This window comes from Neofelis nebulosa, chromosome 13, assembly GCF_028018385.1.
Source record: "Neofelis nebulosa isolate mNeoNeb1 chromosome 13, mNeoNeb1.pri, whole genome shotgun sequence".
Classification (NCBI taxonomy): Eukaryota; Metazoa; Chordata; class Mammalia; order Carnivora; family Felidae; genus Neofelis; species Neofelis nebulosa.
Genome location: NC_080794.1, coordinates 1,162,363 through 1,190,296, shown reverse-complemented (window position 1 = coordinate 1,190,296; position 27,934 = coordinate 1,162,363). Strand labels below are relative to the sequence as shown.

At 40.7% G+C, this 27,934-nt stretch overlaps 1 long non-coding RNA gene across 3 annotated transcripts in view; it reads right to left on the bottom strand.

Annotated features, from left to right (window-relative positions):
• Positions 1-27,934, bottom strand: part of LOC131492505 (uncharacterized) — an 80,398-nt gene that overhangs the window by 33,503 nt on the left and 18,961 nt on the right. For 2 of the 3 annotated variants that reach the window (XR_009252080.1, XR_009252081.1), the window contains exons 3-4: positions 2,082-2,200; positions 593-774 (exon numbers count right to left, since the gene is read on the bottom strand). This is a non-coding gene — a long non-coding RNA (uncharacterized LOC131492505). Of the gene's footprint in view, positions 1-592; positions 775-2,081; positions 2,201-25,085; positions 25,355-27,934 lie in introns of those variants that run through there. The other variant, XR_009252082.1, reaches the window with a different exon arrangement.

Sequence of the window (27,934 nt, the reverse complement as noted above, 5' to 3'; positions counted from 1 at the left end):
AAGGATGTCAATTTCAGATTGAGATCAGATCTAAGCCTGGAGTTTGAATAGCTGAAAGTCCCTGGAAACCCATGGGATTGGCCAAAAATGTTGCTAATGTAAAAAGGGGGGGAGGGGGACTCGACAGAGCACAGAGATTGGAAAAACATTAAACTATTTCATGTTAATATCCCACTGAGTTCCTAGTGCTGAACAAAATCAGACTAAGCATCTCTGTGTATCCAAACAGTGCACACATTTGTCAACTTAAATGGCTTTTCATCATAGTGGTATGTATTACATTATATTTATAGTCCATGATGTGCTTAATAATGTACCCATTATTGAACATTCGGGTTATTTCCATTTTTTTCCTCTTAGGAAAGAGGTTGCTATAAACATCTTGGTATAAATTGCTCTATTTCTCTTCTTAGCTCTTTCCTTAGGCATATGCCTCAGGACTCCCTTCCTATGCAATGCCCAGACTCACTTCTTCCCCCCGTTACTCCATGAGACAGCCCGTCAGTACACCAAATGTGTATGAGTTGACTTTCCTTCTGTTGTAGGTGACAGCCTGTGATTCAGACTGGCTCGTACATGAAAGAGAACTTACTGGCTGACACAACTTAAAGTCCGAGGATAGAGCTGGCTGCAGGTCCTTCAATCCAGAGGCTCAGAGGACACCATCCATTTCTCTAATTGTTTTTGCTCTGCCTTTCTCTAGAAGTTGATTTCATCCTCCCGCTGACATGCCCCCGGGAATCGCGCTGGTGGCGGCAGCTCGAAACCTCACACCTTCATAATTCAGGAGAAAGAAACATAGTATTTTCAGAAAGCCCGGCAAACATCTTTATTCATCTCATTGGCTCCACATGAGTTATGTGCCATCTCTGAACCAATCACAGAGGCCAGAAGGGTAAAATACAAGGATAGACTTATATTTGTAGGTATGGATGGGTGAGTGGTCAATTCATTCACATGGTAGAAATGAGGAAAGATGTTTCCTAAGGACGATTTGGACTATTGTTATCAGAAAATGGAAATATGGGGGCGCCTGTGTGGCTCAGTTGGTTGAGTGTCCAACTTCCACCCAGGTCATGATCTCATGGCTGGTGTGAGATCTGTGCTGATGGCTCAGAGCCTGGAGTCTGCTTCAGATTCTGTGTCCCTCTCTCACTGTGCCCCTCCCTCACTCATGCTCTCTCTTTCTCTCAAGAATCAACAAAACATTTTTTAAAAATTAAAACAAGAAAAAAGAAAATGGAAATATGGACGCTGGGTACCAAATAATATATGTCCCTTACACCCATGAGTGTGTCTGTTTTTCCCTCTAAGACTGTAAGCTCCGAGGGCAAGGACGATGTGGACATCAGTCGCCACTGCGTTCACCACACCCAGAACTTCCATTTATCAAAGGTAAATGTTTAGTGACTATTCACTGAATGAGTAAATTCACCAAAGTAGAATAACCAGGTTGAGGAAATAAAAGATCTTATTGTACGTTGCCACATTCTTCTCCAGAAATTAAAAAAAAAAAAAAGTGTCGATGTATAATAAAATTGTAATAAAACAATAGTATAATGGCAATGTATATGAGGATAGCTATTTCCCCCAAATATTGCCAACATTGAGGAATATCATTTTGATTCATTTCTAGTAATACAGTAAGTCTTCAGCAGATTTTTAAGCTGCTTTATTTTAGATGCATTTAGTCGTTAACACAGTTGATCATTTGCCCAGCACTAAAATATTATATATGAATTTGGTCTGTAAGCTTTCAAAAGACATTCAGTGAGATTTTATAAATCCCTTTTCCCACGTTCCATCTTCCAGTATATTTTCACAGTGATTGATCGATGAAGATGTTTTAAGTTGCTGTAACATACACATAATATACAATTTACCGTCTTAACTATTTTTAAGTGTAGAGTCCGTAGTGTTAAGTACCTCCACCTCGTTATGAAGCCAACCTCCAGAACTCTTCTCAACTTGCAAAACTAAAATTTTATACCTATGAAACAACTCTCTATTCCCCTGCCCACCCAGCATCTGGTGACCACCATTCTACCTTCCATCCCTACGCGCTTGACCACTCTAGGTACCTCAGATCAGCGGAATCGTACTGTGTTTGTCTTTTGAGGCTGGCTTATTTCACTTAGCACAATGGTCTCAAGGTTCATCAATGTTGTAACATGTAACAGAGTTTCCTTCCCTTTTCAGGCTGAAAAATATTCCATTGTATGCATATGTCAACATTTTATTTCTTTATTCATCCATCGGTGAACACGGGGGCTGTTTCTACCTTTTGGCTATTGTAAATAATGCTGCTACGAATGTGAGCGTACAAACATCTCTACAAGACTCTGTTTTCCATCGTGACTACACCGTGTCACATTCACATCCCACCAACAGCGCATAAGGATTCCAATTTCTCCTGATCCTTGCCTACGCTTGTTGTTTTCTGGTTGTTGTTGTGGTGGTGGTGGTTTTATTTTACTATAGCCATCCTAATGGGTGCGATCCGAGTAGTTGATATCCCATAAAGATGTGGAACACAAGGTGGGTAGCAATGTGTTAAAGGTGATAAGAGGGAATTTCTGCCAGGAAAGCAGACAATGATGGTCTCTCCTCGGCAGCCAGGTTGGGCCCTCTCCCACATTTACATGCGAATTCTTTTTTTAAAAAAAAAAGAACCATTCCCGTTCTTGTTCTCAGGAACTAGAAAATCCTGGAGAAGTATGGGTTGTGTCCTGTTGGAATTACATTCCTGATGTCATTGCCGGGAAGCCAGACATTTTCTGGAGATCAGAAAGAGAGTAAGCGAGGGTAGCGAGAGTAGCGAGAGTAGTGAGAGTAGTGAGAGTAGCAAAGAGAGCATAATGGGAAAGAGAAAACAAACAAGAGGGTAAATGATAGGAAATATCACACATTTCAAGGGACTGTCCCTATTCTATACCAAAAGATGAGGAAAGGATCCTCTGTGACAGTAACGTTTGAACATAGATCTGAAGGAAGAGAGAGAATGAGAGGTGGTGCGCCGTGCAGATATCCGGGGGAAGAAATCCAGGCAAAAGAAAGAAACTGTGCAAAAGGCCTGGGGCAGAAAGCAGCTTAAGCATGTTGGAGGGATAGTAAGGAGACCAGTGTGGCTTAGAGGGATGGGCGAGGAGAACGTGATGGGAATGGTGCCGGTGAGTAGGAGGGTGCCAAGCCATGCTAGGGACTTTGGCTCTGATTCTGGGTGAGCTGGCAAGACATTAGGGAGTTGGAATAGAGAAGAGGTGTGACCTGATATAGGGTTTTTAAATATCATTTAGTCCAAATATCATTTGGACCAGAAGAGAAGACTGTCTAGGGCTGGATTAGAAGCAGAAAAAACCGTTGGGAGGTGACTGCCATCATCCAGGACAGACGGTAGCTGGGACAAGGGCGGAAGTGATGGCTGTGGAAGGAAGCTGTCAGAGCTCAGACACGTCTTGAAGGCTGAGCTGTCAACACTGGGTGATGGCTTAGATGTGCGGTAGGAAGGGGGGGGGTTCAAGGAAGAGTCTGGACTTCTGTCTGAGCAACTGGTAGGACTTGATCACCATTTACTGAGAAGATGAGAGGAGGAGCAGGCCTGGTGAGAGAAACCGGGAGCTGACTGGATGTATGGCGGTTGGATGGGCATTGGACGCAAAAGCAGGCAGCCCAGGGGGAAGGTCAGGGCTGGAAAAGCAGCCCAAGACGCAGCGCCAGCCACCTGGGACTGTGAACTGTTGCCAGCAACCTGCATGAGAAACGCTGGAGGCTAGAGCACGACTCACATCCTTTACATTTATGTGTTGTAAGGTATCCAACTTATTTGCAGAAGTTCAAAACTCAGAATCCGGTAACAATTATATATACATGTTCTATATAAGGGAACGAAATATTTTCGAGGAATAGCCTCCAGTAAAGACTAGATTCTCCATGTGATCCACACCTTGCCTGCCTCTCCATCCTCTTCTCCGGGCACGCCATTCATATTGTCTTCCTGCTGGCTCCTCAAATTCCCCATGTTTATTCTCACCACGGGGACTTTGCACATGCTGCACTCGCCACCCAGAGCCTCACTGGCCAAGAAACTCCTCCTGCTCATCCTTCAGATCTCAGTTCCTCCTCCGTCTCTTCCTTAAGAAGCCTCACCCACACCTTTAGCTTATGCCAGGTCCCTGCACTCTAGGCCATCTCGGAAGTGCCATCCTTCTTTCCAATGGTAGCTTAATAGTCGTTCATTAATTACTTGATTAATATCCCTCTCCCTCATTAGAATGTAAGCATGGTGTAGGATTTTATTCACAACAGTTTCTCTAGGAAATTGCCTCTCTCTGGCACACTCAATTATTGTTGAATCAATGAGTAAAAAGGAAGAGTCAGACAATAAGATTGTTCCCTTAATGGTTTGAGAAATACAAAGAACAAATGTGGTTGCTAAGGTCTAAGTCCTTTACTTTAATACTAACAGTCCCTGAAAAACAACACTGAAGTAAAAATATGAAAACTTCTGATGCCTTTACACGTTATGAGAGGCTTATATTTCCAAGGAGATAAGAAATTGTAAAGTGGCTCGTTACACCAGGCCTTTTTGACTTGATATTTGATGACATTTTCAGCATTCTGTACAGACTTCTAAATTTTGTCCTTTTTCGTTCACAGTTGAATACATCCTCAACTAGCTTCACTCTAAAGAACATCCAAATGAGACTTAAGTTTCCTCTGTCAGCATATCTAGTGATTTGCTTCATCGTTGCAGTCAAATTAAGTTTGTTAGGTCTATACTCCTGTCTGTATCTAATAGTCTGTTTCAACCAACTGGTGGTTGCTAACGGCAGCTGGGGGGGGAGGGGGTGGGGGAGGGGGCAATACAGTGAAGGGGATCAAGAGGTACAAACTTCCAGTTATAAAATACATAAGTCTTGGAAATGAAAAGTACAGCATATGGAGTATGGTCAGTAAGAGGGTAACAACATTGTACGGTGACAGATAATGACTACGCTTACCATGGCGAGCACCGAGTCCTGTACAGAATTGTTAAATCACTATATTGCACTCCTGAAACTAATATAACACTGTATCTCAGCTAAATCTCAATCATAAATTTTTTTAAACATCTCTCCTCTTTATCACTATGATTGATTTTCATGTTCCTTCCGCTTTTATAAAATAATAAGGACCAATGCAATAAAATATTTAAATGCATATGCCGTTGCACAGACAGAAATGGTGACAGGGCCCACGCGTGGCTGTTGGCCTCCAGACCAGGTCCTGCTGAGCTGAAGACCAGACTGTGGTTTGGAACCCCATCATGGAACATCAAAGCAAGAGGAAAAGGTAAGATAAAGGCACTGGGTAGGTTTTTTTTTGAACGACCGTATCCTTTAGAGATCCTAAATGTTTTCATTATACAGCAAATCCAAAATGTATGTGAATATTTACTTTCAAATGTTTTTGAGTATAGCTGACACACGATGTTACATTAGTCTCAGGTATACACACGAGGCTATGCTCCCCACAAGCATAGCTTCCATCTGTCGCCATACAACACTATTACAATACCATTGAATATATTCCCAATGCTGTCACTTTTGTGCCCCAGATTGATTCCTTCCATAGCCGGAAGCCTGTACCTCCCACTCCCTTTCGCTGATTTAGCCCATCTCCCTCACCCCCCTCCCTCCTGGCAACCATCATTTTGTCCTCTATGTTTATAGGCATGACTCTGATTTAAAAACCAACAAACAAGCACTAATTGTTAAGAACAAAAGAATTAAATATATACATAAATTGGATAAAAATCTCATTAATAATAATATATATATATATATATATATATATATATATATATATACTAATAATCCGGCGGTGGAGAAAGTATACAAAAATAAATGTGAAATAAAGACCACACGAAAGTGCTAAGCGGTCCTTCGGGGAAAGGGATTCTAAGCTGATCATAAAAAGCCACTTAAGTGGAATTTAAACGAGGTGGTGGAAAAAAGTGGAAAAAAGTGGACACAGTAATAGCAGGAAGAGATCAACCCAGGAGTGACATCTTGGAAGAGAGCATAGGAAGCTCCAGAAATCCCTCTTTGCACCCATACAACTATTAAACTGGCTGCAACTGTCTGAAGTTAACTATTTTGGAACTCTGTATCCAGTCGAACACTCCCAGCATTTGTAGCAAGACCTTGATGAAGAGGCTGGTAAATTTCAGTGACTTTCAGCCTGTTTGCCTGGCAGAGACTGTCAGCCACAGTGGCAAGCCTCTGGGGGGATGGCTAGCCTAGGTTTCTTAGGTGGCTTGTTGGAGCTAAGGGTGACCAACAGCACCAAGTCCTCCCAATATCAAGACTGTGTGTTCCGATTGCTGATTGCTTCTTTTGAGAACTGAGGGGCTGGCAGCCATCGTTTTAATCCTCATGGGCTGGAGTGGCTTCCAGGGAATTTAAAGACACTCCTCAGTTGACACAGAAAAAGCATGTCAGCACACTTTTGAGATAAAATAACAGTCAGCAAACTAGTAAAAGAAGGAAATGTTCTCAACATAATAAAGTCCACATATGAAAAACTCGCACCTAACATCACGTTTGATGCTAAAAGACCGAAAGTTTCTCCCCTCAGATCCAGAACAAGACAAGGATGCCCACTTCACAACTACTATTCAGCGTGTTACTGAAAGTTCTAGCCAGAGCCAATAGGCAAGAACAAGAAATGTAAAGCAGGTAAATTGGAAAGGAAGGAGTAAAATTACTTCTGTCCACAGATGACATGATCTAATAGGTAGAAAACCCTAAAGACTCCACCAGAAAGAAAGAGAAAAGAGAGAAAGAGACAGAGAGAGAGAGGAAGGAAGGAAGGAAGGAAGGAAGGAAGGAAGGAAGGAAAAGAAATTGTTAGAGCCAATAAATGAATTCAGAAAACTTTCAGCATACAAAATCAATGTTCAAAAATTAACTGCATTTCTATATCTAGTAATGAACAACTCAAAAAGGAAGCCAAGAAACTATTCCATTTATAATGCCATCAAAGAGAATTAAATACTTAGGAATAAATTTAACCAAGAAGGCAAAAGACTTGCACACTGATAACCATTGCCAAAATACATTTTTAAACACTTAAATAAATGGAAAGGTACACCATGGTCCTAGATGAGAAGACTTGATACTCACAATACTCGTGATCTATAGATTCAATGTAATCCCTATCAAAATTCCAATGGTGTTTTTTGCAGAAATAGAAAAACCCATCCCAAGATTCATATGTAATCTCAAATAACACTGAATAGCCAAGTCAATCTTTATTTTTTTAATTTTTTTAATGTTTATTTATTTATTTATTTAATTTTTAATATGAAATTTATCGTCAGTCGGTTTCCATACAACACCCAGTGCTCATCCCAACAGATGCCCTCCTCAATACCCATCACCCACCCACCCCCACCCCCCATAAACCCTCAGTTTGTTCTCAGTTTTTAGGAGTCTCTTATGTTTTGTCTCCCTCCCTCTCTAACCATTTTTTTTTTCCTTCCCCTCCGCCATGGTCTTCCGCTAAGTTTCTCAGGATCCGCAAGTCAACCTTTAAAAAGAAGAATGAACTTAGAGGACTTCCACGTCTCGATTTCACAACTAAGTACGAAACAGCACTAATCAAAATAGAATGGCACTGGCATAAGGGTAGATATATAGACCAATTGAGTAGAATAGAGAGCCCAGAAATAAACTCTCACATATACGGTCAATTGCCGACAAGATTGCCAAGACAACTACTGGATATTTAACTCAAAGAAAATGAAAACACAACTTGAAAAGATATATATCCCCTATGTTTGTTGCAGCATTATTTACAATAGCCAGGATAGGGAAGCCAACGCAGTGTCCAGCAATAGGGATAAAGAAGGGATAAGGAAGACGTGGTTATATATACACGAAGGAATATTACTCAGCCATCAAAGGGAGTGAGATCTTGCCATCTGCAAACACACGGATGGACCTAGACGGTATTCTGCCAAGTGAATTCAGAGCAAAACAAATACCATAGGATTTCACTTATATGTACAATCTAAAAGCCAAAACAAATGAACAAACAAAGAAAGCAGAAACAGACTCCCAAATACAGGGAACAGACTGGTGGTTGCCAGAGGGGAGAGGCCCAGAGGGGTGGGCAAAACGAGTGAAGGGGAGCGTGAGGTCCAGGCTTCCAGTCTGGGAATGAATAAGTCACGGGGATGAAATATGTAACAGAGGGATAGAATCAATGGTGGTGTTGTGGTAGTGATGAATGATAGATGTGCTACACTTACGGTGAGCACAGCATACATACAGAGTTGTTGAATCACGATGTTGTACCTGGAACTAATGTAACACTGCGCAAACTATACTTCAATGTAAAAATTTTGTAAAGCAAATTTTTGTTAATAAAAAGTTAAAAAAAAAAAAAAAAAAAGATTGCCAAGACTATTCAACGGGGAAAAGACAGCCTTTCCAGAAAGAGGTGCTGGGAAAACAGGATATCCACATGCGAAAACAATGCAGTTGGACCCAAACCTCATACTATCAAAAGTTACTATACAAAAACTAACTCAAAATGAATCGAAGACCTAACCTTAAAAGTCAAAATCATGGAAGAAAAGCTTTGCGACACGGGATTCAGTAATTTCGTGGAAATGACACCGAAAGTCCGGGCAACAAAAGAAAAAAATTGATAAATTGGACTTCATCAAAATTTTTAAGAAAATGTTTTAAGTGTTCATTTAGTTTTGAGAGAGAGAGAGAGAGAGAGAAAGAGACATAGTGTGAACAGAGGAGGAGCAGAGAAAGAAGGAGACAGAGAATCCGAAGTAGGCTCCAGGCTCTGAGCCATCAGCACAGAGCCCGATGCGGGGCTTAAATCCATCAACTGTGGGATCATGACCTGAGCTGAAGGCAGATGCTTAACCAGCCGAACCACCCACGCATCCCAGACTTCATCAGAGTTTCAAACTGTGAATCAAAGGATGCTGTCAACAGAGTGACAGGACAATGCACAAAATGGAAGAGAAGATTCCAAATCACGTATCTGATAAGTGGTTAATATAGAGAATATGGAAAGATCTCGTGACACTCAACTGCAGCAACAAAAACCCATTTCGAAACGGGCAGAGGGATTTGGAAAAAACATTTCTCCAAGAGAGACATACAGTAACACATAAAAAAGATGTCAACATCCTTAGTCATTAGAGAAATGCAAATCTAAACCATGAGAAGATGCCATTTCACACCCATTAGGATGGCTATTGTAGAAAATCAGAAAATAACAAGTCTTGGTGAGGATGTGAAGAAACTGGAACTCTCATGCACTGCTGGTAGGAATGTAAAATGATGCGGCCACTGTGGAACACAGTTTGGTGGTTCTTCAAAAAGTTAAACCTAGAGGTACCATATGATCCAGCAATTCTGCTCCCAGGGATATATATGCCCAAAGAACTGCAAGCAGGTACTCAAATAGACACGAATACACCAATCTTTATAGCAGCATGATTTACAATAGCCAAAAGGTAGAAATAACCCAAATGTCCATCAACAGATGAATGGATACAGAAAATGTGGCTTACCCATACAATGGAATTAACTAGACACAAAATAAAGAAAAATCCTGATACATGCTACAACACGGGAAAGCCCTGAAAACACTATGCTGGATAAAATTAGCCGGGCACAAAAGGGTAAATACAATATGATTCCACTTACAGGAGGTACACAGAATAGGCAAGTCCATAACGGCATAAAGGAGAACGGAAATAACCTGGGGTTGCCAGGGATAGAGAGTTATTGTTTAATGGATACAGAGTTTCTCTTTGGGATGATGAAAATTTCTGGAGATGGGTCATGATGATGGTGGCAAAAACAATGCCATTGAATTGTTCACTTAAAATAGTTAAACTAGGGTTGCCTGGGTGGCTCGGTCAGTTAAGCTTCTGACTTTGGCTCAGGTCATGAACTCACAGTTTGTGAGTTCGAGCCCCACATTGGGGTCTGTGCAGACAGCTCAGAGTCTGGAGCCTGCTTCGGATTCTGTGTCTCCCTCTCTCTCTGCTCCTCCCCCACTTGTGCTCTGTCTCTTTCTCAAAAATAAATAAATATTTCTTAAAAACGGTTCAACTAGTAAATTTTATGGTTTGGTATTTTACCACCATACGTAAAATAGAATAGAATAGAATAGAATAGAATAGAATAGATAAAATAAAATAAAAAATAGGGGATCAACCCAGGCAGAAGACTGAAGGATGATACTCCTTGCCAGCACCGTGAAGAACACGTATGTCTGGATGCCCCCTTGAACTTCAGAAGCAGTGCCCTGCTTGGCGGAGGGAGGAGAGCCGCAGGGGCCTGTGGAGGTAGCCCGCCGCCTGGAAGTTACAGCCACGAAGAGATATCTGAGCCTGTCTAGAGCATCAGGACCACAGCAGGGAATCAGGCACAACACCAAACTGTAGGCTCTAGGAGAACAGACATCCTCTCTGCCTGTCATCATTTTATCACTAGCCCCTGATGCCTAATAGACATTCAGTAGGTATTTGTTGAATGAATGGATGGATGAATCAATCAACTATACAATGACATTGCTTTCAAACTACATCATAATGGGGATGGGGCCTGAGTATTCACATTTTTTACTCATTTTTACTTTTTAACCTGTTCCCAGGTTATGCTGATGCTGCTGTTCTGGGACCACACGCTGAGAACCACTGATTTAAAAGAAACAATTACCATAATTGAAAGCCCAGATCCCCGCTCACATTTCTATGTAAATGTGTTAACTCTTAGATTATTTTTAAAAACCTAGGGGCACCTGGGTGGCCCAGGTGGTTACGCATCTGACTCTTGGCTTTGGCTCAGATCATGATCTCACAGTTAGTGGGTTCAAGCCCTGCATCAGGCTCTGTGCTGACGGCATGGAACCTGCTTGGGATTCTGTCTTCCTCTCTCTCTGCCCCTCCTCTGCTTGCTCTCTCTCTCTCTCCCTCTCAAAAACAAATAAATAGGGGCGCCTGGGTGGCGCAGTCGGTTAAGCGTCTGACTTCGGCCAGGTCACGATCTCGCGGTCCGTGAGTTCGAGCCCTGCGTCAGGCTCTGGGCTGATGGCTCGGAGCCTGGAGCCTGTTTCCGATTCTGTCTCCCTCTCTCTCCGCCCCTCCCCCGTTCATGCTCTGTCTCTCTCTGTCCCAAAAATAAATTAAAAACGTTGAAAAAAAATTAAAAAAAAAAAAAAACAAATAAATAAATAAACATTAAAAAAAAATTTTTTTAAAGCCTAGGCTGAGAAGCCCAAAACACGATTGAGATTGAATTTCTTGCTACCCTGGGTAGGGCTTGCTGAAAGTCAAATTTAATTAGATTTGAGAAAAAGAAGGGGCACCTGGGTGGCTCATGATCTCGCCATTCCCGAGTTTGAGCCTCACGTCAGGCTCTGTGCTGACAGCTCAGAGCCTAGAGCCTATTTCAGATTCTGTGTCTCCCTGTCCCTCTGCCCCTCCCCTGCTCACGCTCTGTCTCTCTCTCTCTCTCAAATAAATATTAAAAGAAAAAGAAATATGGCTTTTCTTGTGCGTGATTGCTAAAATTTTACTCAGTAGGGTGCCTGCGTGGGTCAGTCTGTTAAGCGTCCGACCTTGGCTCAGATCATGATCTCACGGTCTGTGGGCTTGAGCCCCACATAAGGCTCTGTGCTAATAGCTCAGAGCCTAGAGCCTGCTTCAGATTCTGTGTCTCCCCTTCTCTCTCTGCCCCTCCCCACTTGTGCTCTGTCTCTGTCTCTCAAAAATAAATAAACATTAAACAAATTTTTTTAATTTTACTCAATAAAACAGGTGAAGAAACCAGTTCATGACACAAGCTAATCCTCAGTGAGACCTGTATAGGCAAATAGGGAAGCGGATTGAATTTTTGAACATGCTGCTCACTAGCTGTGTGACTTTGGTGAAATATCCGACCTCTCTGGATTTCAAATACTGAACCTATCAAGCAGAGGTGATTGTAGCAAACTCATGGGCTTATCATAAAGATCACATGAGACAGAGTAAGTTAAATATAGGAGAAACTCTCTTACCCAATTTCTCCTTAAACAACTTGCTGGTTTAACCATCTTTCCTCCTGATCCAAGCCCGTTGGTCAAGGCCAGCAGCAGGCTCACAGCCACCTGCCCCTTCCTGTCCTTCCCTACACTTCTGTTCCCACCATCGGAGTGAAAGACGTTCCAAAGTCAGGTGCATCGACTCTCAAACCTTCATACTCTACGTAACTCAACTAAAAATACTTAAATCCTTGAAATATGCATGCAAAAAGAACAAAATAACTTGAATGCTTTGGAAAGTCTCCATAAAGGCGAGTTGTTAAAATAAATTACTATCAGATTCCGTGCAAATGAGACGTCTTGTAGAAGAGTAGGCAGGAATAGTAAAAATCTAGAAAGATTGTGTTCGACTGCTCCCAACATACTTTTCAGTCTTTGCTCCACTTTAAAGAATCCTAACCTGGAAATCTCAGGTAATAGATCGCAGATGTGGTTTATGGAAGAATAAGGATCTGGAATGCAGTCAAGTACCGTCCTCAAAGAAGGGATCTCGGCCATAAATCAATAGGTTGGCAAAGAAATGTACAGATTTATGCTTTAAGTTAAAGTAGAAGTTTAAGGTTGAGTACAACACGTTGTATGATTCCCTGCTTCCACTGACTTTTTAACAGACCAAAATACCCGTCCTAGTCACATCGGATTAGCAGTGCTCAGGGCGCTTGGCACTCATTAAATGTTCCTTCTCCCGCCACCACCTTGAAAGGTTGCACTGGTTTCACACCCAAATGCCATTCCTGTTTTTTAACATTTCATCAGTAGATACACACTACCGAAGTGCTTCATGTTGCACCAAACCAGCTATTTGCAGAGAACGTTTGCGGCCCAGGACATTTCTGTTTTACACATTCCAGAAGCCTTACCCCCAGCACTCAGCAGAATCCGGGGAAGGTGAGGGGCAGAGAGCGCTCATGAATAGTCATGCAACTTTTCAGAAAAATAACAACACCTCGCCTTTACAGGGCACTCTGATGAGGATGAGCCCTTCGGAGATGTAGGTTAATCTCCCGGCACCCCTCCGAGCTGGGTCAGTGTTATTCCTGCCACTTAGAACGTCAGGGGGTAGAATGCTGGCAGGTTAATTGACTTGCTAAGTCAGCACTACAGGTTAATAGAAGGGATGGAGTGGGACCTCGGGCTGTGCAGGTTGTCAGCTGTCTGCCCTTGGCCTCTGGGTTTTTGGTTTGGTTCCTTTCCCAAAAGCTTACATGTGTTTTCTGACCTCAGTAACACCTTTATGTAAAATGTGTGTGTGTGTATGTGTGTGTGCGGGCGCGTATGTGCGTCTGCATATATGTATGTGTATCTCCTCCTTGAGAAGCAAGCCTGGAAAGGAAACAGCGTGGGCTATGTTTCCTCCCGCTTCACTTTCTGCAGTCCCTCGGCTGACCTGACCGGAAGGAGCTCAGCCCTCCCCCAGCTTTTCTGCATTCACTGATAACTTGCTTCTGAGAGAAAGAAGCAGAAGTCAGGGCCACTGCGAGCACCTTCCCAGGCCACCCGCAGCCATGAGAAAAGCCTGGAGAAACAGCCTAATCCAGGTGAAGGACTACAGCCTACAGACAAACCCCCCAGAAGGCCCCGGCTATCTTGCCCTCAGCAATCCCCGGAGAAGAGTCAGGCCTACTTATACTTTTTTTAAAAATATAATTTATCGTCAAATTGGCTTCCATACAACACCCAGTGCTCATCCCAACAAGTGCCCTCCTCCATGCCCATCACCCACTTTCCCCTCTCCCCCCGCCTCCCCGCCATCAACCCTCAGTGTTTTCTCTGTATTTGAGAGTCTCTTATGGTTTGCCTCCCTCTCTCTCTGTAACTTTTTTTTCCTCCTTCCCTTCCCCCATGGTCTTCTGTTGAGTTTCTTAAGATCCACATATGAGTGAAAACATATGGCATCTGTCTTTCTCTGCCTGACTTATTTCACTTAGCATAACACCCTCCAGTTCCATCCACGTTGCTACAAATGGCCGGATTTCATTCTTTCTCATTGTCAAGTAGTATTCCATTGTATATATAAACCTATACTTCAAACATCCTATTGTGTGAACATAGGATTCCTTGGTGCCTATCAACGTCCCTACCCACTCTTCCCAGGCCACTGTTCTGATGCTTAGAGAGGCTGGTTGTAACCTGTGACAGTGGCATGTAAGTTATTGGCATGGTATAAGGGCTTTTTTTGCAGGAAGTTATGCAAACATCAGCTCAGCCTGAGGAGTAACAGGTTGGTCACAGACAGAGTATAATCAGGGAAGACTGATAAGATCCTACTGTCTCTTCCAGGGCCAATCCTGTGAGCCTCCGGGAACAACATTCATTCACCTACAAATGTCTATCGAGCAACTATGGTGCCCTGGGCACCAGTGTATCTTCTGGCACTCAGGAAGAAACCCTACTCGCCAGAAGAAGTAGGAAAGAAGGGGACAGGAATAGACTAGTAAAAAAGTGAGGAGCGGTGCCTGGGTGGCTCAGTTGGTTGAGCATCCAACTCTTGGTTTCAGCTCAGCTCATGATCTCAAGGTTCATGAGTTCAAGCCCCGCAAGGGACTCCATGGTGACCGCACGGGGCCTGCTTGGGATTCTCTCTCTCCCTCTCTCTCTCAAAACAAATAAACTTTAAAAAAAAAAAAAAAAGGAAGAAAAAAATTAAAAACAAAATGAGGAGGAGATTGAAGGTGACACATGACCTCAGTAGTCTCTGTGGCTGCCTAGCACCGACCGGCCATCACTCAGGCTGGGAAGTCACTGGGTGCCATCCCGGGGCTCTACCCACTGTCCAGTGCAACCTCTCCCCTGCTCCTGGGTTTCCTGCTTCCAAACTTCAGAGGTCCTCCAAGGGTGATAGCCTTGCCCCACAAGGACGGCAGAGCTCTGTGTCATACAGAACCAGCAGGAACTTAACAAAACCCCTCATGTTAGTATAGGTCGAGTGGGAAATTGGGAAGGAACTTCAACTGCTTTGTTTCTCAATGAAGTCTGATTTTCTAGGCCACACATGGGCCCAGCAACCCATCAGGTGATCATTCTCCACTTGTAGCTTGAGATGGATTTCAAGGAAGTCATATCACTATCAGCAAAAAGACCAGAGAAAAGGGAGCCCTTGTGCACTGTCGGTGGGAATGCAAACCAGAGCGGCTACTGCAGAGGTGCCTCAAAAAATTACAAATAGAACTACCATATGATCCAGGAATTCCTCTTCTGGGTATTTATCCAAAGGAAACGAAACGACTACCTTGAAGAGATAGCTACGCTCCCGTGCACTACAGCGCTATTCGTAACAGCTAAGACCTGCAAACAACCTAAGTGGATAAAGAAAATATGATTATATATTATGATTATATAAATATGATTTTTTTATAAAAACATGGTTTTGTATATGTATATACACATATATATGTATACACATAGGTAGGCACACACACAACCATCATAAAGAATGCAATTCTTGGGGCGCCTGGGTGGCTCAGTCGGTTAAGCCTCCGACTTCAGCTCAGGTCACAATCTCACGGTCCGTGAGTTCGAGCCCTGCGTCGGGCTCTGGGCTGAGGGCTCGGAGCCTGGAGCCTGCTTCTGATTCTGTATCTCCCTCTCTCTCTGCCCCTCCCCCGTTCATGCTCTGTCTCTCTCTGTCCCCAAAATAAATAAACGTTAAAAAAAAAAATTAAAAAAAAAAAAAGAATGCAATTCTGCCACTTGCAACAACATGGACGGACCTTGAGGGCATTAGGCTAAGTGAAATACATCAGACCAAGAAACGCAGATACTATATGATCCCACTCATATGTGGAATCTAAAAAAAGCTGAATTCACAGAAGCAGAGAGTAGCCTGGGGCTTGCCGGGGACTAGGGGCTGGGGGAAAAGGGGAGAGTCTGGCCAAGGGCACAGACTTCCACTTCGAAGATAAATAGCTCTGGAGAGCTAATGTATGGCATGGTGACCTCATTAACAATGCTAGATTGTATACCTGAGTAGATCTTAAGTGTTCCCACCACCCACACACACACACACACACACAAAGGTCGTTATGTGAGATGGCTAAAAAAAAAATAAGAATAACCATTAGAATCTCTGCTTTATTATGTTAACCAGAACCATTTTCTAAACTCTGCTCTACACAGAAAGCTAGCAGTCGGTGAGGTGGTAAATAAACACCCACACTGATCCTGTCTCGTTCATGTAAAGGAGGTAACCGCCCTGTGATGGAGGCCACGGGTCCCCAGGTGCCCCCTCAGCACCCAGGCTGCAAGAGGCTGGCCACGAGCCCCACCTGAGGTCCTCTTTGAGAACTGCCCCTTCTTGAAGACAGTGCCAGGGCACCCAGGTTACACTTTCCCCCTCGGGGACAGCCTCGTTGTGTGGGAGTCCAAGGGCCCAGACCCCTGGTCTCAACGGAGGACAATTCAGAGGACCGCCCCAGCTGCAGAGTCCCGGTGAGACGTACGAGGCCCTTGGTAGGATTCCGTCACTGTCCAGCTTGCTCCTCTGTTTCCCTTCCTCCCCTCACTGGGGCTGTTCCCCCGGCACGCACCCCCCCACCGCTATCCTCCCCTCGACCCCCTGCGTGCTGTCTCCACCTCCCAGTCTGTCTCTCAGCAAAGGACCTTAGACAGCCACCCAGCCACACCCACACCCACACCCAGCCCTGTCTTAAAGCAAAACTTGGTTCAAACATTTTAGAGTGACAGACAACAGGCACCCTTCAGCCCACAGCTTTCAATGAAAGGATGACTAACCACTTTCTATGTTCAGGTTAGGGTGTGTGTGTGTGTGTGTTTTAATCCATTCCAAAAGAACCAGAACAAACTGGGTGATGTCCTATATGTAATTGACTATGGGATTAGGTCAGCTTGGCTAATTAAGACTCACTCACTGCCATCTCCTGAGATGAGCTACCGTGGGGCTGGCATAGAAAACAATTAGCCCCTACTAGAGTTCAAACAGCTTCTGTGCGCCCAGAGAGCCCATGTTCCCTTCTGGAGCCCTTAATTAGTGAGTCGACTGCTTTCCCCCATCCCTTATTCTTGTCATAACTTCTTTCACTGGTGGCCTCAATTGTCATTCTGCGCAATTCCCCAACTGACAGCACAAATGCAAATTTGGGGAGAATATCACAGGAAGAGGGCACACTGTGCCCGGGGACGTGAACATCTGTTTCTGTGGAGATGCTCCTTTTGCTCGGAAGCATATCACAGCCTAGCTAATGCGAGGAGCTGTGGTCTTGAAAGACACCAGCAAGAAACCCAGAGGCACTGAAAATCCTCACTAATATAAATGAGTGTGGCTCACATTCGGCAGGGGTAGGAAAACAGTGTGTTTTTAAATGAGAAGAACTGAAGCACTGTAGGTAAAATGAGAGGCCTCCCCTCACAGGTAGGGATGTGTACCGCTCAGATCCTGGTGATGAATGCTAGAGGCTTGTAATTACCCGCCCCAGCAGCTCTTCCGAATTGACCTGGTTATTTGCAAACAAGGTTACACTGGCTGTCGCTTTCATTGGCACTATTGCCAAAAGAGATGCACGGCTTTCTAAGGGTGCCTTTTTTTCTCTGTGCCTGGGGTCGTGATGTGAGGTTTCTCCAAAGCTGTAATGGAGAACAAAGAGACAAGTTGGAAGGCTAGTTCAGCTGGAGATTTCTAGGGAGTCTGCAGATATCAGATCAGTCTCGAGGGGAACTAAGTCACGCCAGCCAAGGCCGTGGGAGACGGAGCTGTAAAGTAGACGCCTGATGGACAGCTAGGGAGTGAGAGTGAGGTGGGAGGAAGGAGAGACACATTTGTATGGACTGGAGCATTCAGAGGAAGCTGACACTTCCTCACCGAGCAAGTTATCTGGAATAGTAATTGGGAGATTAAGCAGAGAATCAGAGCAAAGGGAGTTTTGTAGGTTATTTTATCCAGTCTAGGGAAGGCTGTGAAGAACGATCTCAATGCTCCCCTAGAGGTTACTGTTGTAACTATAATTTTAATCTCTTCTAAGTTCAGAGTCCCTTTCTCTCCCCCATTAGACAGTGCTAAACACAAATGCTTTGCTTCTGAGCTCTTTTTTTTTTATGCTCCATATAAACTACCACCCTAGAGTTGGCATTTACCATAAAAATGTTGCAATTACTAAGATGACTATTTATCATCTACAGTTGACCTTTGAATAACATGGATTTGAACTGCATGGGTCCACTTATACATAGATTGTTTTTTCAATGACTATAGGACAGTACTGTAAACGTATTTTCTCTTCCTTATGACTTTCTCAATAACCTTTTCTTTTCCCTAGCTTACTTTATAATAAGAATATAATATATAATATATGTAACATACGAAATAAGTGTTAATCAACTGTTTATGTTATCAGTAAGTTCTCCAATCAACAGTAGGCTCTTAGTAGTTACATTTTGGGGGAGTCAAACGTTACATATGGATTTTCAACTGCACAGAGGATTGGTGCCTTGAACCCCTGCATTGTTCAAGGATCAGCTGGAATAACTAATACGCTGACTTTGAATGGTGACAATATGTGTCCTTGTTCTTCAGTTATAAGAGTTTACCTGTGTGACGTCTCTCCATGAAACCAAACACACCCAGATTCTTTTTCTAAATCATACCATTGGGACCCACGTGGTAGTCTTTAAAATTAGAGAGTACTATTAAAATTATCAGAATGCAAGAAGGGACAGCATAGCAAAAAAGGACGGTGGAGGAAGAAAGAATGGACAGATCAGTGGATATATGGTTGAGGAAGTGAGCCAAGACTTACACTCGCATGTAAAAGGAATTTGAAAGACAGAAGGAAGAGTGAAGAGTGAGGAAATCCTTGGGGTGGCCAACCTGGCAGCTGTAATTACTAAGCCCAACGCCCCTTACCCCCGAATTCCATCTATTATCACAGTAGATTCCCACACGTTTCTTAGAATGGAGTTTAGACCCATGCACACTTTTGGCCCAAATCCCTATCTTATTTCCTATACTAGAGACCTAGGCTGTGAAAACCCCTGTAGCCTCCCTAGATTAAGAGCCAGTTACTGGTTCCACATTTTCTTTCTCCAAGGAAGAGTTCTTGTTTCCACATGGCTTTCTAAGATGATGGGAAAAGAGGAAGCACTTCTGGACTGGCAAAGTTAAGGACTTCCAAAATCCTGCCCCTTTATAAAACAACCAGAAGAGTGTCAAAGCAACAATAACAACAACAAAACAAAACAAACCAAACAAACCCACACGGATCAATGTTTTAAACCTCTGAAAAATAACTAAAGACTTGAAACAATTCAGTGACTATTTATTCAAGAAAAACACCTGAATATTAGGAGGAAGAATAAGCTTTGTAACACTTTAACTTATCCTAATTCCACTATCATCTTCTGAGATCCACAATAATGTCCTTGAACACCAACAGCCTAACAATACAGTAGCTGTGATAAATCAGCAGCCTAACAGTCACTGGAGGGGGCAGAATGGAATTGGAGCACCGTCAAAGCCCTATCCCCAGAGAATTATCACTATGTAAAGAGACTAATGGCTCAAAAGCCCCATTCTCGGGATTTGTCTTTACTTGACCTGACTCAGAGCTCACTCAGTGCAGGCAGCTTTATTCCCAGGGTATTCGTCAAAAACCATCAGCAGCAATTGTTTAATATCTTAGCTGCCTGAGTCAGCATTGCCAGTTGGAACTGACAGTAGGCTGACCAAAACACTTAAAAGGAAAAACGGGAGAATGAAATATTTGTAAGGGGCACTGAAATTTTCTAATATAATACTGGGAATCTAGAAGGCCACACACATATGCAAGGTTATATGCATGCCCAGGAAATATTGGGAGTGCCCTAATTTCTTTCTTCTGGCTAATTTCGGGCTTAGCACAAGCAAGAAGTGAAGACTAAGGAAGAGTTGTAAACTGCTTCATAGTACCATTGATGGCATACCTCAATACACACACACACACACACACACACACACACAGCCACACGGCAAAGGCTGGGAGTCATATTAGATCAAAGCTTTTAAAGAAATCTCTGTCCAATCATTAGCTGACCACTAAGCTAACCAAACACAAACCTCAATGGTTTCACATAACAAAGAATACAGATTTTACAGATTTGGTCTAGAAAAATCAGTAAACAAATAGCAATAACAACAAACAGAAACAATAAACCCTGGGAAATAGAAAGAATATTATTTCCAGAGTTACCACATGATATTATTTAATGTCCAGTTTCAAAGAAAAAAAATTATAAGACATGTAGAGAAACAGGAGAGTATGGCTTGTATACAGTTAAAATAAACAATATCTATAAATTTGGACTTACTAGAAAAAGCTTAAATATTGGACTTACTAGAAAAAGATCTTAGATGGGATACTATTAATATGTTCAAAGAACAAAAGGAAACTATGCCTTAGAATTTTTAAAAATCATGAGAATAATGTCTCACCAAATAGAGATTATTTATAAATAGATAGAAATTATTGTTTAAAGGACTGAAAAGTTCTCAAAAATTGAAATGAAAATTCACCAGAGAGGTTCAACAGAAGATTTGACCTGGCCAAATAAAGAATCAGCGAACTTGAAGTCAGGCCAATCGAGATCATCTAGTCTGTGGATGAGAAAGATAAAAGAATGAAGAAAAATGAATACAGCCTATTAGACATCACCAAGCATACTAACATACACATGAGAGAGAAGAGAGAAAAAGAAGAGAAAGAATATTGGAAGAAATAATGGCTAAATACTCAAATTTGATTAAAACAACTAATTGGCATATCTAAAATCTCGAACTCCAAGTAAGAAATATCAAGAGTTTCACACTGAGACACACTACAGTCAAACTGTGAAAAGACAAGATAAAGAGAGAATCTTAAAAGCAGCAAGAGAAGCAAGCAACTCATCACATACAAGGGATCTCCAATAAGATTAACATCTGAATTCTCACCAGGAAACATGGAAGCCAGGAGATAGTAGGATGACGTATTCAAAGTGCTGAAATAAAAAAGACAATCAAGAATTTCACATCCAGAAAAACTACCCTTTGAAAAACAAAGAAGAAATTCAGCTATTTCCAGAAAAACAAAAACTGGGAGAATTCATCACTAGCAGACTGGCCCTATAAAAAACTCTAAAGGCAATTCTTCAGGATAAAATGAAAGACACTAGACAATAACTTAAATTCACATGAAAAAATAAAGAGCACTAATAATAAGAACTACACAGGTAAATATGATAATATGAATGTATTTTGTTTGTAACTGTTTTCTTCTCCTATCTGATTTAAAAGTCAGCAGCACAAAGCACCAATAATAAAACTGTATTGATGGGCTAACAATGAATAAGGATGTAATTTGTATTACAATAACAGTACAAAGGAATGGGGGACACAGACCTATACTGGAACAAAGTTTTTGTATATTATTGAAATTGAGCAAATTTTAATCTGAACCATATTGTTTCAAATTAAGATGTTAATTGTAATCCCCAGGACACCACAAAAAAATAACTAAAAAATAGAAAGAAACAACAGAAGGAAACAGAAATACCATATTAGAAAATACCTAAAAAGAAGGCAGTAATGAAGGAATATAAAAACAAAAAATACATCAAACATACCAAAAAATATAAAAACAAAAAAATACATAAGACATACCAAAAACAAATAACAAAATAGGAGATGTCAATTCTACCTCATCAGTAATTATATTAAAAGCAAATGGACTAAGCACTTCAATCAAAAACAGAGATGATTGTCAGCATGGTTTAACAAGAAGCCAAAACTATGGTCCAACTATATATGCTGTGTGCAAAAGATACACTTTAGATGTAAGACACAATACATTGAAAGGTTGAAACTAAATAGATGGAAAAAGATATACCATACAACTAGTACCCAAAAGAGCACCAGAATGGCTATACAGATGAAATAGTATAAGGCAAAAATTGTTACTAGAAGCAAAGAAGGACATTTTATAACCCTAAGAGGAGCAATGCATCAGGAAAACATAACAATTATGAACTTATATGTACCTAACAAGGAAGCCCAAAATACATAAAGGAAAACTGACGAACTGGAAGGAGAAATAAACAATTCAACAATAATAGTTGAAGACTTTAATACACTACATGCAGCAATGGGTAGAATAACTTCTAGCAAAAAGTCAACAAAGAAATAGAGGATTAGAGCTACTTCTTCCCTGGTTGGAAGACATTCTAAGTATACCTTATCACCCATGTGTTATGAGAGGGAAGAGAAAAGAGTGGTCCAAAGCAAAAGGGGGATCTGGAGCATCAAAAGGGAGATATTCCCAAAAGAGTACCTCCCTTTGAAGGAACAAAAGCTTTTACCCTTTTTGTTTCTCCTGGAAAAGTCTCTCTACCCCCAGAAATTTACTCAGTTGCTGGTCCTTGATCCATATCAATACTTTTCATTACAGGGAGGAGAAAGCTGGGTTAGAAGTAAGGATCTTGACTTCCCCTTAAAAACTAGAGAGTACCCTGTCCTCATCTTTCTACACAAGATTGGCTAACTATTATTTAGAGAGATTGGGGCACAAAAGAATGCTAACAGCCTCCCAGAACTTGTGCAAATGTTAGGCAGAATCATTTACCTAGACAGACAGGAAATACCTGGAAATGGTCATCAGCCTACCAACTTTAATTTAGAACCTTAGTCTGATATATATGTTGGAAAAATATATGAAAGAAGGGAGGGTATGCAAAATGTAATTAGACACCAATAGAAGAAAAAACTTAATTTAAAATTAATTTAAATTATAATAAATATTTTATTTTTATTAATACAAATGAAATAATTTTCCCTCATTTGAAGAGGATTATTTTTTTCTACCCATAAATACCTGAACAAAAGTTACTGCTTTTTTCTCTCCTCAAATATTGCAAACATTTTGCTATGTCACTGGGCAAGAAATGATGGATTGATTTAAGTTCAACACTCCACTGGGGAATGCATTACTGCATAAATTAAAGCTGAGCTTCTGTTACCTTGTAATTTATTGACCAATGCTTTCAATCAAGTCCACTTAAGGGCTTTAATAGATTTCCGATGTCGTTTAATGGTTTTTTGTGCTGCCCTCCTAAAATAGTACTTTTTTAGCATTCTTGAAACACCTTTATAATCTTTAATTAGTTAATCTTCATAATATCCAATGAAGTTATGTGAGATTTGTTCCATTTTTACAGAAGACTCAGTGGAGTGATTCCTGTATAAGAAGAGTGCACATCAAAATCATCAAGGTCACTTGTTAAAAGAGAAGATTTGTGGACTCTACCCCCCCAAAACCTTTTTTTCAATAGGTCTGATGGAGACTTACAACCCTGTACTTTAACCAGTCCTGATGAGGATAGCAGAGAACCACATCTTGGGAAACAATATCTTAATCCACAAATGTCTAGACAGAGAAATCTTTAGTTTTAAAAAATATAGCAGACTATCTACCTTGACTTCCAAGTAATCTTGCTTTCATGTTACATTGTAAAATATCTTCAGGGCTGGATAATGCATAAGACAACTTTTAAACACAATAAATCTAGAGGGAAATTAAGTGACACCTCAAGAAAGTGACAACTGAAGGGGTAGGTGAGGAATTAGGGCCAACTTTCACCTTGAAAGCATTTGCTAGACCAGTGAATTTTAGTGTCAGTTTTTATGCTCTGAAAGGACCACAAAACACAAGAGAAAAAGACCAGGGCCTGCCCAGGTGGTAAATTTATTAGGAGACGTCCCCATTATGCTAGGATCCCAAAGGGCTATAGTCTCAATGCAAGGGTGAATCAGAAGTAAATCTGTCCTCATTCATAGCAGACTATAAAGAAAACTGCTAACTCACATTGGCTGTTGATGAACAAGGGGGAAGAACTACCCTAAGATTTATACCTTCATAATACTTCTCACATAGATGCAGCTCCAATCCATACTACCTGTACAGTTTGAAAAACCTCAAACTAAACATTTTTAAAAACCAGGTCCTGGGGTCAATCCAACAAGAGGGTATAACACTTCTAAGTATTTATACAACGAATATACAAAGCAAATATTAACAGACCTAGGCAAAGAAAGAAATAGTAATACAATAATAGTAGGGGACTTAATACCCCACTTTCAACAATGGGTAAATCTGACAGAAAATCAACAAAAAAACATGGGCCTTAAAATACTTCACTTAACATATGACTTAACAGACACATACATAACATACCATCCAAAATCAACAGAATACACATTTTTCTCAAGCACACATGGAGCATTCTCCAGGACAAAACGAGTCTTAATAAATTTAAGAAGATTTAAATCATATCAAGTCTCTTTTCTAATCTCAATGGTGTGAAACTAGAAATCAACTACAAGAAGAAAAAATTGGAAACTGTGCAGATATGTAGAGATTAGACAACATGCTACTGAACAAACAATGAGCCAAAGAAAAATTCAAAAGAGAGATAAGAAAAAATACCTTGAGACTAATGAAAATGGAAACACAACTAAAACTTATTGGATGCAAGTCCAGGACCAGATAGACTCACAGGTGAAGTCTACCAAACATTTAAAGAAAATTAGTATCCATTATCCTCAAACTATTTCAAAAAATAGAAGGGGAAGGAAAGCTTCCAAATACATTCCATGAGGCCAGAATTACCCTGATACCAAATAACTACATAGAGAGATAAGTAAAATAAAATAAAATAAAATAAAATAAAATAAAATAAAATAGATTAAACAACCAGCAAGTGAGACCTGAAACCATAAAACTCCTAGAAGAAAACAAAGATAGTAATTTCTTTGACATCAGCTATGGCAACATTTTTCTAGATACGTCTCCTAAGACAAGAGAAACAAAAGCATAATTAAACTGTTGGGATGACACCAAAATAAAAAGATTTTACACAGTGAAGGAACTATCAACAAAACAAAAAGGCAACCCACTGAATGGATAAAGGAACTGGCAAATGGTATAGCCAATAAGCGGTTAATAGCCATATAAAAAACTTACACAACTCAGGGCGCCTGGTTGGCTCCACCGATTAAGTGTCCAACTTCGCTCAGGTCATGGTCTCACGATTTGTGGGTTCAAGCCCCGCGTCGGGCTCTGTGCTGACACCTCAGAGCCTGGAGCCTGCTTCAGATTCTGTGTCTCCCTGTCTCTCCGTCCCTCCCCTGCTTACTCTCTGTCTCTCAAAGGTGAATGTTTAAAAAAAAATTAACAAAAAAAACTTACACAACTCAACACCAAAAAACACAAATAATCTGAATAAAAATGAGCACATCATCTGAACAGACATTTTTCCAAAGATGACATGCAGATGGCAAACAGATACGAGATGCTCAACATCACTAATCATCAGGGAAATGCAAATGAAAAAGCACAATGAGATATCACTTTACACTTGTCAGAATGGCTGGAATCAAAAAGACAAGAAATAGGGGTGCCTCGGTGGCTCAGTCAGTCAAGTGTCTGACTCCTGATTTTCGTTCAGGTCATAATCCCAGGGTCATGGGCTTGAGCCCATCGTTGGGCTCTGAGCTGAGAGTGGAACCTCCCCGCTCTTGCTCTCTCTAAAATTAAAAAAAAAAATTTTTTTAAGACAAGAAATAACAAATGTTGGCAAGGATATTGAAAACAGGAATCTTCATGTAGTTCCAGTAGGAATGTAAATTGGTGCAGCCACTCTGGAAAACAGTGTGGAGGTTCCTCAAAAAGTTAAAAATAGAAATACCATATGATTGAGTAATTCCACTACTGGGGTATTTTCCCAAAGAAAACAAAAACATTAATTCAAAAAGATATATGCACCCTATGTTTATTGCAGCAGTATTTACAATAGCCAAGATATGAAAGCAACCCAAGTATGCATCAACAGATGAATGGGTAAAGAAAATGTGGTGGAAAATGGATAAAGAAAACACACACACACACACACACACACACACACAGAGTGGAGTATTACTTAGCCATAGAAAAGGTGAGATGCTGCCATTTGCAACAACATGGATGGACCTAAGGGATATTATGCTAAGTAAGTCAGAAAAAGATAAATACTATGTGATTTTACTTATATGTGGAATCTACAAAAACAAAATAAGAAAATAAATAAACAAAAAACAGAAGCAGACCCATAAATAAAGAGAAATAAACTGATGGTTACCAGAGGGGAGGGGAATGGGAAAAATGGATGAAAGGGAGTAGGAGATAGAGGATTTCAGTTATGGAATGAATAAACCATGAGAATGAAAGGCACAGCATCGGGAATATAATCAATGGTATTTTAATAGCATTATATGGTAACAGACAGTAGCTACACTTGTGAACATAGCATAACATACAGAGTTTTTGAATCACTATGTTGTACACCTGAAACTAATGTAACATTGTGTATCAACTATACTTCAAAATTAAAAAAAATAAAACTTATGGGATGGATGCAGCAAGAGCAGTTTTAAGAGGAAAGTTCATAGTAATAAATGCCTACACCAAGAACAATCTCAAATGAAGAACCTAACTTTAGACCTCAAGAAACTACTAAAATATCAGAGTAGTAATAAATAAAGACTTAAAAAGACAACAGAAAAGATCAATGAAGCTAAGAGCTGGGTTTTTTTTTTTTTCAAATTATTTTATTTTATATTCAAACCCAATATTTTTTTTTATTTTTTTTTATTTTTTAAATTTATTGTCAAGTTAGCTAACATACAGTGTATACAGTATGATCTTGGTTTTGGAGGTAGATTCCTATGATTCATTGCTTACATACAATACCCAGTGAAAAGCTGGTTTTTTAAAAGATAAACAAAATTGACAAACTTTTAGCTTGACTCACCAAGAAAAAAAAAAGAGGATTCAAATAAATAAAATAAAGAGTGCATATATCTTTTTGAATTAATGTTTTTGTTTTCTTTGAGTAAATACCCCAGTAGTGGAATTACTCAATCATATGGTATTTCTATTTTTAACTTTTTGAGAAACCTCCACACTGTTTTCCAGAGTGGCTGCACCAATTTACGTTCCTATCAGAAACACATGAAGATTCCTGTTTTCAATATCCTTGCCAACATTTGTTATTTCTTGTCTTAAAAAAATTTTTTTTTAATTTTAGAGAGAGCAAGAGGGGGGAGGTTCCACTCTCAGCTCAGAGCCCAACGATGGGCTCAAGCCCATGACCCTGGGATTATGACCTAAACGAAAATCAGGAGTCAGACACTTGACTGACTGAGCCACCGAGGCACCCCTATTTCTTGTCTTTTTGATTCCAGCCATTCTGACAAGTGTAAAGTGATATCTCATTGTGCTTTTTCATTTGCATTTCCCTGATGATTAGTGATGTTGAGCATCTTGTATCTGTTTGCCATCTGCATGTCTTCTTTGGAAAAATGAATCACAATACTTAGAATACTAGCAGGGGTTGGAGAAAAGCATAGAATCCCTTTCTGCAGAGATAAAAGAAGCAAAATCCAGTCAGGACAAAATTAAAAATGCTATAACCGACATGCAATCTCAAATGGATGCCACGGAGGCAAGGATGGACAAAGCAAAGCAGTAAATCAGCAATATAGAAGACAAAATTATGGAGAATAATGAAGCAGAAAAAAAGAAGGAAACTAAGGCAAAAGAACATGATACGAGAATTAGAGAACTCAGTGACTTATTTAAAAGGAATAACATCTCAATCATAGGAGTCCCAGAAGATGAAGAGAGAGAAAAAGGAGTAGGTTTATGTGTGCAAATTACAGCAGAAAACTTTCCTAATCTGCGGAAAGACATAGACATCAAAATCCAAAAAGCACAGAGAACTCCCATTAGATTCAACAACAAAAAAGACTATCAACAAGGCATATCATAGTCAA